This window comes from Phascolarctos cinereus, unplaced genomic scaffold, assembly GCF_003287225.1.
Source record: "Phascolarctos cinereus isolate Bilbo 61053 unplaced genomic scaffold, phaCin_HiC Scaffold_9;HRSCAF=440, whole genome shotgun sequence".
Taxonomy (NCBI): Eukaryota; Metazoa; Chordata; class Mammalia; order Diprotodontia; family Phascolarctidae; genus Phascolarctos; species Phascolarctos cinereus.
The window spans coordinates 225,004,791-225,017,314 of NW_027556402.1; positions in this window are offsets into that span (position 1 = coordinate 225,004,791).

Below are 12,524 nucleotides of genomic sequence, written 5' to 3' on the forward strand. Positions count from 1 at the left end.
CCTAGCTTCCTCACTTTTTCACAGAAAGAACAAACAAACCTACCTATCACCTTCTGGGATATTCCAAAACTTGTACAGTGGTCTACTGAGTACTGCCATGGTATATTTCAACATAGGAATAGCTTTCACAAGCAATATATGACACCTAATGGCTATTGCATTAAACTAATGCACCCTGGATATGTAATATATTTTGAAGATAATACTAATAGCTAACATTTACACAGTACCTTAGAGTTTGCAAAGTGAAGTACACATGTTATTTGATCCTTTCTACAGTCCTGGGAGGGAGGTGCTATTATTAATCCCATTTTACAGATGAAGAAACAAAGGCAAACAAGAGTTAAGCAACTTGACTAGTATCTGAAGCCAGATTTGGTCTATACCACACATCTGCCTCAATTTTCTCCATCCTAAGGTTCTGGGGAATGGCTTTAGATCCAAACCATTCTGAGATATTTAGGATTGTACGATGCCTCTTTAAAAAGTAGTGTTGGTTATCAATGCATCTGAAAATTGGAATATAGGCAAAGAAAAAAATCAAGCATAGAGTTAGAGAAAATTGGAATATAGGCAAAGGAAAAAATCAAGCATAGAGTTAGAGAATCTCAGAGTTAGAAGGGCCTTCATACTTGACAAAAGATCCCCTCTAATAATATTCTCGATAAGCCATCATCCAGCCTTCCCTCAAATCCCTTCACTAAGTGGCTGACCCAGAATCTCTGGAGAGAGTCCATTCCACTTTGGGATAACTCATTCAACAAGTCAACAACAACAAACATTTATTAAGGGCCTACAATGTTCTTAGTACTAGTTCTAAGTGCTAGAAATAAAAATGCAAAAAGAAAGACTGTCCCTGTCCTCAAGGAACTTATATTGTAATAGAGGAACTTACATTCTAATTCTAATTATTCTAATAAAAGGAAGCTGCAAGGGGGCGAAATAAAGTACCATCTAGGGGCCCTAGTGGTAAAGTCTAAAGAGTCCAGAGCAGAGCTGGGAGAAGAAGGAAGGATGGCTAGCCTGGAGACTTTCTTAAGTTCGGGGGTAATTTGCCCAGTCACACAGCTAGTTAGTATCAGAAGCCAAGTTTAAACCCAGGGCCTCTGAGTCCAGAGCCTGTACTAAGATTGGGGAGGAGGGCGAGGAGACACTATTGTTTCTCCTTCATTTTTCAAAAAGGACCAATGACATCAAGGGGTGAAGTCTTGACTTGGATTTAAATGAGGCAGAGTTGTACAAAGTCATCAGGCTCGCTATCTCTTTCAGAGTCATCAAAGTCCAGTGACAAGACAAAAGTCAGGAAGATTGGTGATAGCCTAGGATGTGGTAGATGACCTTGGCGTCTTGGATGTCTGACCAAGCTCTAAGGTCTCCATAGCCTGCTTCAGTTGCCTTCCTGGCCCTTGGAACAGATTGTTCTCATCCGTACATTCTGCTGGGGAAAGTTTTCACATGCTTGGAGTAGATGCTCCCCTAACTCACCAATAGGTTGGATTGGTTACCCTCAGTCTGGTTTTCAGCCCATCTGCCAAGATGGTTTTCTGGTGTGTGACTATTGCTTTGAGTGCTCTAGCTTCTTGACCACAGGTGAGAGGTGAGTGCCAGGTGGACGTCAAAGGTGGATGAGCAGCCCTGAACAGGGCATTAGGTGTGCTAGTCTTTCTTGAACACCCCATACACCCGGATGGGGTGGAGACATTAGCAAATGAGGGGAATCAGGAAAGGCTTCATAGGGAAGAAAGTTGGCATTGGTGCCAAGGGGCAAAACTATGAACATTATGTAAAAGGTACAAAGAGGAAAATTCAGTTTTGATATAAGAAGAAACTTTCTAACAAACTTTCATACTTCCTCCTTCAGTTCCTTTGATGGACTGCAGACTCTACCACCACTTACCTTCTCACCGCAGAAGAGTCCTCCAGCCCTACAGCCTCCTCTTTCCATTGGTACTTTCTCTTACTTCACCTCCACTCCCTCCTTTCAGCTCACTTTTATGTGCTGTCTTCTTCCATTAGAGCATAAGCTTCTTGAAGGCAGGGACCATCTATTTTTACCTTCCTGGGCCTCAGTTTTCTCATCTGTAAAAATGAGGGATTTGGACTAGATAGATGGCCTTGGAAGTCCTTTACAACTCTAGTTCTATGGTGCTGTGAAGACTTTCACAATCATCCAGGTTATGTGGAAGTAGAGTATTTTTATTTATAAAGTATTTATATTTTAAACATTCATTTATTGCCTTTGTTAAGTCGTTTTTCAATCATGTCTGACTCTCCATGACCCCATTTGGGGTTTTCTTGGCAAAGATACTGGAAGGGTTTTTCATTTTCTTCTCTAGTTCATTTTCCAGATGAGGAAACAGAGGCAAACAGGGTTAAATGATTTGGGCCCAGGGTCACACAGCTTTAAGTGTTTGACACCAGATTGAACTCATCTTCCTGACTCCAGGCCCAGCAATCTCTCCACTGTGCCACCTAGCTGCCCTAACACATATTTATAAAGTATTTTTACTTTTGGATTTCACCAATGACTCCATCAGTGCGGCAACTTTCTCCACCCATACAGATCAGCATCCTCTCTGTAGCTTTTAATCTGGGTCATTTAAATGATTTGCTCGGAGTCACACAGCCAGGATGTGTCAAGGGCTGGACTTAAACCCAGGTCTTCCCCAGTACCAGGTGGGCTCTCTATCCTCTGTGCAAAGCTTCTCCTTCAATTATTATAACTCCTTATTGGCAGTGGAGGAAACTGAGGCTCGGAGAAATTATATGGCTTGCCTCCTCACTCCGTACTGCAAGGCAGTTGGACAATATCATTTCTGAATTCCTTTCCAGCTCTCAAATTCTATGAATTCTGTAAGTCTATGTACCCAAGCCATGCATTCTTTGATCCAGTGATGCTGGGCTCCTGGCTGTTCCACCAAACAAGACACTCCTCTCTGCTCCTGCCATTTTCTCTGGCTATCTCCCATGCCCGGAATGCTCTTCCTGCTCTGCTCTATCTACTGACCTCGATAGCTTCCTTTAAGTCCCAGATAAAATCCCATCTTTTGCAGGAAGCCTTTCCCAACCCTTCTTAATTCTAGTGCCTTCTCTCTCTTTTTTCTCATTTATTTTGTGTATAGCTCGTTTGTATATATTTATTTGCATGTTGTCTCCTCCATTGTTTTGCCCCTTGAGGGCAGAGACTGTCTTTTGCCTCTTTTTGTATCCCTAATACTTAGCACTGTGCCAGGCACATAGTAGGCACTTAATACATGTTGATTGATTGGTTGCATATAAAATCCCTAATGTTTATTACTTGCTGGAACATAGAAAGCTGGTCTTAAGACACCTTTCGTTATCTTGTAGAATGAACCAGTCTTACAAAGAACTGATTCTGATCCAAAAGGCACCATAACCTTGGGAAGGAAAATGTGAAATACATCAAGAGATCACTAATACCATCAAGCAAGCCACAACTATTTAGCGAGTCTATGCTTATTTCAAACAAGGCACTATATGCTGGATACCAACATGCATACATACATACATTTTTATATAGACACATATACATATATATACTATATATATATATACATATATATATACATATACATATACATACACACACACATACAAAGAAGCCATAATTCATGGTTCCTGTCCTCATTGTGCATTCAATTTAATTTTCTGGTCTTTATAAAATAGTGGCTAGACACTTGACTCACTCCTGTGTTATCTCCTTATCACAGGCACTTCCTGCCACCAGTTCAGGACTCCTATACATCTGAGTACAAAGTTCGATGAGTCACTATGGTCATCACCGCACCCAATAGCTGATTTAAGGTTGGAAAAGGGAACAAAACACAGCATAGTAACAGCCACAGTTTAACTAGCACTTTAAGATTTTCAAAGCCCTTCACATTTTTTAAAAATTTGTGCCATTATTATCCCCACTTTACAGATGAGGAAACTGAGACTGAGAAAGGTTCAGTAACTTGACCCCAGTTAACAACTAGGTAGTATCTGAAGCTGGATTTGAACTCAGGCCTTCCTGTCTTCAACTCTAGCTACTATACTACCTGGCTCCCTGTACAGTACAGCTAAGCACGTCCATAGACAATTCAGGTCATAAGCTCTTTGGCGGTAGATTCTAAAATCTATTTTATTTTCACATCCTCAGAATCAAGCACACAGTGTGCTCCACATAAACTGGTGTTTAATAAATGTTTAGTGAACTGAAAGGTAAGACCAAAAGAATACAAAATGAATCTTAGGAAACATATGCAATATATTGGTAGGATGAAGTGGGGAGGGAGAAGGGAAGGGAGGAGAGATTAGTTTTCTTACTTTTACTCAATTTAAAATTCTTTAAAATAGTTAGAACTTGTAAAATAAATAAACGATTTCAAAATGAGATATGTGTTGGCACAAACAACTGTTAAGACTGGAAAAAGCAGCGCTTTAGCAACCCCTAGTGGTAATATATACAAAGGTAAGGAAAAAGGTCATCCAGGCATTCTTAACATATATTGCCCAATAAAAAGGAGAGCAGTGAGTATTTACATTTAGGAGCGTTGGGTAGAGAAGGACTTTCGTTTTATCAATGCTCTTCCTTACCAAGTGGCTTCTTTTAGAATAATACCATATCGAAAGGCAATCAAATTTCCATGGATTGTAAAGAGTAACTTTGCTCCTAGAGCAAGATTCATCATTTGATAAAGAAACACAACTCCCTTCATTCAGTAGAGAGGTAGGAGACTAAGTGCCCCTTTGAGGAGAAATATATGAAGTGTAAAAACAAAAGGCGACAAGATTATTTTGTTCTTTTTTTAAAGTTTTGCCTGTAATGAAATGTCATAATTTCTTCTGTGGCAGGAGTTGAAAGGGAAGACAAAATAAATACATATTTTTATTTCACTGACATTCTGGTCACAAACTCCTGGATGGCTATGAATGTTTGTTACTGTTGAAATGCTATTATGGACTTGTTTTGTATCTTGATACTCATTGAAGCTATTGTCTCAGTTACTTTCTTTGCTGTTTTTATAGGATTTTCTAAGTGAAGAATCATGACACCTGTAAACAGGAATAGTTTTTGTCTTCTCTTAGGGTATGTTTATGCCTTTGGTTTCTTTGTCTTTTTTCATTCTCAGGCTTTTTAGGATGTATGTCAAATAAGAATGGGGAAGAGGGCATCCTTGCTTTATTCTTGAATCTATTAGGAAAGGTCCTAGTGTTTCTCCATTGACTATTGATATTTAAATTTTTCAGTTTTTGCTCATTGAGAGAACTTAAAATTAATTTCACTTAGCTAGTTAATTTTAATGAAGCATTACTCAGCTTTCCCCTTGTTCCATTTGTAGCTACAATGGGAACACGAGCCTGCACCACTGGCAATGGCCAAAGCTTTAGTCTTCCTTATCTGGTGTTCTTTGTGCTTTCAAGTACAAAGGGGTGGCACATTTCCCCTCCCTACACACACACCCCTAGAACCCTAAAAGATTCTGTGCCGACACTAGGGGTTGTGGAAAAGCATTGCCTGCCCTCTGAGAAAAGAAAGCAGTGAAATGAAAGAAATCGTAGTCAATTCAACTCAGCAACATTGTCTGGGAAGAGAGATAAATCAGCGGGTCTTCCCAGCTGCCTATTTGTGTAACCACCAGTGTGCCTAATTAAAGGAGCTGGAGATGTAGTGACTGTAACACTTTCCTGAAAAGCGGGGAGAAAGCAGCAAGAACAGGGGTGGACATAGTTTCAGGGCAGTAGTGAGGTGAAGCTGCCTCTCTCAGGTGGAGCAGGTGGAACTGGAGTCAGCACAGACAGAGAAGGTAGAGAGATCAATGCAAATGGGCACTCCAGACCCGAAGACTGGAGAAGGGATGAAACTAAGGGGTAATGAGAAGCAGAGCAGTCTGAGCGTGCAGACCTAGATCTGGCATCTTGGTATCTTCTAAAATGTGCAGGTCCAGGGGAGGGGTGGGGTGAGGGAAGGTCAGCTGATCCTGAGTTTCTCTGCATTTAGGGGCAGTAGGGAGAAGCCCCTCAACTCTAGAGTGGTGCTCATAAGTAGGGAGTGACAGTTAACAGCCCTAGAGAAGTGGGATCCCATAATTAGAAGTGGGGGTAAGGTGGGAATTTTATTGACTTGTCTATGGGCTCAGGTATGAGTAGTCTCTGAATTTTTTGTTGCATTTTAATTAAAATCAGTTGCATATTCCAAGTTTCTGTAACCATAAGTCACTATGTTAGGCTTGTGTCTGATTAGGAAGATTTTTAAATGGTCCAAGTTCATAGTAATTTTGCTCTTGGAAGTGTTATAAAATGGTTACGATTATTCCTCTGGTAAGAGAGCAAAAACTCTATTAGATTGGGGGAGGAGGGAGAGGATTTGAGGTCCAGCCCCATACTACTGTGCCCTGTCCTTTCCCACTAATTTCCATAGCTGTTCCGTACTGTTATGCTGCAAACAAAAGGACACCAGGAAATATTAAGGAAAGGATCAATCTCGGACCTTTATGAGAAATAAGATTAGATCCATCAAATGAAGTCTTTAAAATAATTTTTAAAGGACTTAATTAGAAATAGGTACCCATCACAACGAGCTGAACTAAGGCATGGGTTAGGAGTAATTATTGCCAATTCTGGAAAAGGGTAACAAAAGAGAAATATGACAGACATTGCTGGAGCTATGAATTAGTCCAGCCATTCTGGAAAATAATTTGGACTTTTCCTGGAAAAGTACATACTGATTGGCCTAACTATACCATTATTAGACCTCTACCCTCAAAGAAATCAAAGAAGAAAACTATATGTTTTAAAAAATGATATTAGTTCTTCTCATGGTAGCCCAAAATTGGAGACTAAGGGAGTGACCTCTTACTGATGAATGGCTAGACAAATTATGATGTATGAATATAATGTAATGTTACTATGCAATGAAAAGTGATGTAATTTTTAGAGGAAGGTAGGAAAACCTTTACAAACTGATGCAGAGCAAACAGAAATAAGGACAATGTATACAATGACAACATTATAGAGAAAAACAACTTTAAAAGACTTTGGAATTATCAATAAGCCATGAGTCTGAAAGAATGACAATGAAATATACCACTCACTTCCTAAAGGAGAGGTGATAAATTTACGATGCAGAAAGAGACATACATGTCAGGATGTGGCTAATGAGGGAATTTGTTTTGTTGACTGATATTTATTGAGCGATTTCTTTTGGGGCTTTAAAAAAAATTGCTAAATAAAAATAGTGGGGGAACAGCTAGGTGGTGCAGTGGACAGAGCACTGGTTCTGGAGTCAGGAAGACCTGAGTTCAAATCCAGCCTCAGATACTTTATACTTATTAGCTGTGTGACCCTGGGCAAGTCAGTTAACCCCGATTGCCTTGCCAAATAAATAAGAATAGTGAGGACAGTTTAATTAAAAAAAAGAAACCTTGAAAAACATATCATGCGTAAAATAAAGTACACAGGACTTTTTGTTTTAGAAAAAGAGTATCAATTCCTCTCTCAGAGATTCAGTTAACAGAATTAAGTGTCCATGACATAAAATGAAGGAGAACTACCTATACTCATAAACTTCTCCACTTGTCTGCTTAGAAAGGGCCCATGAAGGCTTAGGTTTAAGTGAATTATAGTTATTGTTGCTATCATAGTTGTGTTGTTATTATAGCGTCAAGAGAAGCCTGGCTACCTCCTTCTCTCTTTTTCAGCTCTTGAGAGCTCCTCAAAATTCCTGAGTTCGTTCCAGGAGAAACAGCCCTGCCCTCCAGTCCTGATCTCACATTAGTTTTCCTCTCCTAAACTGAGAGGAGATACAACTCTCAGGGTCTTTGCTACGATCCCAAGGCTTGCTATCCCTAAGGGCTATCTCATCTCAATTACCTGTCTCTAGAATAGAACCAGAAATGAGCCGAATTCAGGTGCTCCCAGAGCCTGAATCTGGGATGGGCCAAAGACTAGCCACACAGATTATTCTCTGATTGTATCTGGACTGTCTGTCAGTGGCAAGAGAAAAACTAATTTATACACAGATGATATACCTTTGAACATATGATCTACAAACATATTTTTAAAATACTATTTCATGATTAAAGAAAAAACATTAAATTGGTTTTACCATTTTAGTTACTTTTTTGGTGAAGTTACATTTTTAAATCTTTAAACAAGGGGTCAAACTCACTCCCCAGCTGCCCAAACCAGATTAAAATGTAATTGGGAAATATTTAACAAAATAAAAATACAATATAACATAGATAATGTTAATTAGTATGTGGTTCTCTAAGTTAATATGTAGCCAGCAGGGTTCTTTATGTATGGTTTATCGTTGGTAAGTTGTGTTTGACTCTTTGTGACCTCATTTGGGGTTTTCATGGCAGAGATACTGGCGTGGTTTGCCATTTCATTCTCTAGCTCATTTTACAAATGAGGAAATGGAGGCACACAGGGTTAAGTGACTTGCCCAGGATCACACAGCTGGTAGGGATCTGAGGCTGGATTTGAACTCACTAAGAAAAGTCTTCTGATTTCAGTCCTAGGGCTCTACCCACTGTACCACCAAGCCGCTCCCATTTCTATTTGATTTTGACATTACTGCTTTAAACAACATACAACCTGCTAATTATTTGTAATCTTAGGGATGTGGAAGGCAAAACCTTCCCCCACTACCCTTTAAGAAATATTTTAGGGGCAGCTAGGTAGCACAGTGGATAGAGCACTGGCCCTGAATTCAAGAGGACCTGAGTTCAAATGTGGCCTCAGACAGATAACATTTACTGGTAGTGTGACCCTGGGCAAGTCACTGAACCCCATTGCCTAGCCCCCCCCAAAGAAATATTTTAAAACATTTTTAAAATTATCCTAGTTTGAAATCGTTGGATTAATCTGAAAAAAAAAAGACCTTATCAGTATTTCTTTCACTATTAATTCTGAAACAATGTCCTGCTCCCCACTTTCTGATCAGTCCCAGAAGGATTCCTTCCTTGAAGTAGTTAGGGCAGTGACCAGACCACAGCAAGAGACCCTGGAATGATTGGCCTAACTTTCTCCAAACCTTAAAGGGTAACAACCACCTAAGAGAAAAATTAGTCTCTTTGACTACTTCTGTTAGTGGAAATTAAGGAGGTATTGGACTAGGTGGGAAAAAAAAGAACTCTTGAAAGGAGTGGTAAAAGAGATTAAATGGTTTCAGGCATCCTCTACACAAAGATGCCAAATGTGCCTTTCAAAGATAAATTTTACAACCTTGATATGAAAAAGTACAGATGAGTCAAGAGATTTCAGAACTATATTTCCCACTGAAGCCCTTTTGATTATGAAATTTTAAAGGTTACCAAAATGTTAGGACATTCTATTGCATTTCACTGTGCTATCATCTCAGTAGTACAAGCCTACACAAATTAAATTATCTTATGTGCATTTGATGCAGCTAATATTGACACTTTGATACTGATACTGATTTCTGTGTACCTGAACTGTGATTTCACAGTTGTTAAGTGCCTGAAGCAGACCAAGAAAAGTCTTCCTGAATGAGAATCCACTAGGATATTATGCACTATATACAACATTGTCTTCTGTCTCCAAAGCCAGTATTCTATTACACTGCCACCTTGCATATTTATGAAGCGCTCACTATGAGCTAGGCTTTGGGGATAGAGGGATGAAAAGGACATAATCTCTGGCTTCAGGAAGGTTATAATCTAAATCAGAAGGGGGGGGGCAACATCACATCCATCTGAAACTTGCTAGTGGAAACAAGATGGAGTCACAAGTGGAGAGTGAGGAAGCGATTTTCCTTCCCTGCCCCCAATAGTTTTTGGTCTACTACAACCATTTGTTTTGGTGTCAAGACCAAATGATGATAGCTAGTAAATCACTAAAAATATCAAGAACTCGTGATTGTTGAGTTTCACCAACATAGGCCCTCTCCTCATTGACAAAGATCATAACTCCTGAATGTCTTAGCACGTCTTTATAAATGACTGTGAGCAAAACAATCATTCTTGACATGAGTCAGACCGTGCTTTCTGAGTACAGTCCTTGGACAATAGACACAGTTTCCTCTGGTCTCATATTCATGGAATCATAGATTTACAGCTGGAAGGGTCCTCAGACATCTTTGAATTCAAACCCCTTCATTTTACCCAAGTCTAGAGGTGAATCGACTTGATCAGGGTCACACAGCTAGCAAGCGTCTGAGGTGGTATTCATATCTGGGGCTTCCTGGTCCAGCATGCTAGCCATTCCACTTGAAGCCTCTCAAGGAGTGAAAAATGTCTTGGCTTTTGAGACAAAGGACCTGAGTTCAAGTCCCTTCTCTATCACTTACTATTTGTGCAACCTTGGGGAAGTTACTAAACCTCTGGGCCTCAATTTCCCCTTCTGTAAAATGGAAGGAGTAGAAATGTGGACTTGGTGACTTGTAAGGTCCCTTAAAGCTATATATAAGAACTTGGGTCTAATATTTGTAGGCCTGTGAGTCATTTATGTTCCCAGTGACTTGCCTGTGGATTCCTTTAAAGTATTGTGAGAAATGATTATTTTCCTCTTGTATGTAATAACTAATGTTTGTATTAGGACCAAAGTTTTCCCCCTTTTCTACTTCCTCATCCAGAAATCAACCAGTGTGCAAAATCTTTCCAAAATCTAAAATATTTACCCAGCCAGGATGGCTGAGATCTAGCAAAGACAGTAAAAGAAATTCTGAGTTTAGGCTAACGGGTGTATTCTTGCTCATTATGTTTGCTCAGACAGGTCAGGGAAATGTGGATCCTCCATTTTGTCAGACTGGGGACATGGCATTGATAAGTCTCTTTGACCAAGATTTGGGTGACCCAAGTCACGTACCCCAATACTCTCACTGTAATACAGCTCAACCTCTCATTGTAATATTCATTTTCTCACTAATTGTTAACCAATCAGAGTTGACTGCCACCCTCAGGAACACCTACTCTTCCAAGAGCATATAAACTGTGAGTCCACCTCTATGAGGGGTCTTTGGTCTAAGAGAGAGATGGCCAAATGACTATCCTTGTATTAAAAGGCTAGCATCATTAATAAAATAATTAAATTGCCCAGAAATTACATCTCTCGGAATTTTTTTTAAACATCACAGTATGACGTTCCAATCTCACATAAAATACAAAAAGGAGAGGGTCACAGAATTTAGAATGGAGCGATCACAGAGTACAGTACCTTTGTCATACAGCTGAAGGAACTAGGTTCCAGGTGAAATAACTTGAAAAACTTTGTGGCTTGTCTGGTTCAAATGCCTGCCCAGTAAGGAGGAGACCCTTGGTACAAACACCAGCTATTGTTCAGATGTTTTTCAGGCATGTCTAGGTCTGTGACTTCATTTGGGGTTTTCTTGGCAAAGATACTGGAGGGGTTTGCCAATTCCTTTTCTAGCTCATTTTATAAATGAAGAAACTGTGGCAAACAGGTAAGTGACTTGCCCAAGGTCACATAGCTATTGTCTGAGACCAGAAATGAACTCAGGAAGATGAGTCTTCCTGACTCCAGGCTCAGTGCTCCATCCACTGTACCACCTACCTGCCTACAAATACCAGTGACAGACATCCTTTACATAACATTATGGGACAGCGGAAAATACTTAGAATCATGAGAGACGAGCCCAAATATCTGCTTACGTCCCATCATGTCTACCAGCCTGTTTCTTCATTTGTAAAATGGGGATAATTAGACCTGTAATATCTACGTCACCCAAAGCAGCCCTGGTGTAGGGGAAAGAGGCCTGGCCTCAGAGACAGGAAGAGATGACTTTAGATCCCTATCTGTGATATTTACTGGCTGTGTAACCCAAAGAAGGTCACTTAACCTCTCAGTGTCCCAGGTGATTTTCTAAGGTGATAAAGTGCAGAGAAGCTTCAGGAGATGTTTCTTCACCGGAAGCTCTTAAAACATTAAAACACAAATTAAGTAAAAACCAAATAACTAATCTAACCTATTTTATAGGGCTGTGAGATAATGAAAGTGAAAGTGCTTCACAAACTCAAGAACACTATGTAAAATGTATATGTATAATACACACACATCTATACATAGACATATGTTATACATGTACATATATTACACACACACACACACACACACACACACACACACACACACACAGACAGCTATGGTTATTGTTACCCAACATTCACAGCTAACAAGAGCTGAGCTCTTTTGACTTGAATTCCATGCTCTTTCCAATCAAATGTTGCCCATGTGTACTCTGCAGGGGTCCTTATTTGAACTCCCACTTATACTGATATGTTAGAGCCCTACAGCTACATTAGCTGGTTCTTCTCCTTATGGTTTTAAGGGTACCCCCAAGGGGATGGAATGTCTTTCTAATACTATATGCTTGAGTGCCTATTCTGGTGTGTTTTCCTTAATATGAATCAATTGCTATAGTTCATATCTCCCTTGTATCATTGATATCCTCCAGTGATGGACAGCTCAGTATCATTTAACTAATTGATGTCAATTCACTTTTACAAAAGAATATTTACTGATCTAGAAAGAAGTAT